The sequence below is a fragment of the Daucus carota genome, chromosome 2, assembly GCF_001625215.2.
Source record: "Daucus carota subsp. sativus chromosome 2, DH1 v3.0, whole genome shotgun sequence".
NCBI classification, from domain to species: domain Eukaryota; kingdom Viridiplantae; phylum Streptophyta; class Magnoliopsida; order Apiales; family Apiaceae; genus Daucus; species Daucus carota.
The window spans coordinates 15,579,474-15,580,044 of NC_030382.2; the positions used below are offsets into that span (position 1 = coordinate 15,579,474).

Sequence of the window (571 nt, forward strand, 5' to 3'; positions counted from 1 at the left end):
GTAGTAGCATCCACATCCAGATTTCCTGCTGCTTTTCCTTGATGTGGACGCTGAGTCGGGTTCTGATATTCATTCGCAGCCATCATCTCGATCAACTCATAAGCTTCATCATAGCTTTTATCCTATAAAGCTCCACCTGATGCTGCATCAAGCATTTGTCTCGATTGAGCTCTCAACCCATTATAGAAACAATTAATCACCATCCAATCAGGCATTCCATGATGAGGAAAATTTTGAAGCATCTCTTTGTAGCGTTTCCAAGCTTCACATAAAGTTTCACCAGACTGCTAAAAATATTGAGTGAGAGCATTCCTGATTGCAGCTGTTTTGGCCATAGGGAAGAATTTATTAAGAAATTTCTGAGCTAGATCCTTCTATGTCGTAATAGATCCTGTGGATAGAGAATGCAACCATCCTTAGCTTTATCCCTCAGAGAGAATGGGAATGGCCTCAATTTCACAGCATCTTCAGAAACACCATTGAACTTGAAAGTATCACAAATCTCGATGAAATCCTGAATATGCATATTAGGATCCACTGTCAGAGCACCCCCAAACTGAACTGAGTTCTG

At 40.8% G+C, this 571-nt stretch overlaps 1 non-coding gene across 1 annotated transcript; it reads left to right on the plus strand.

Moving 5' to 3' along the window:
- The first annotated feature begins 213 nt into the window (after positions 1 to 213).
- Positions 214 to 320, plus strand: LOC135150951 (small nucleolar RNA R71). Its single transcript, XR_010289411.1, has one exon. It is a non-coding gene; the product is annotated as a small nucleolar RNA R71 (small nucleolar RNA).
- The last annotated feature ends 251 nt before the right edge of the window (positions 321 to 571 follow it).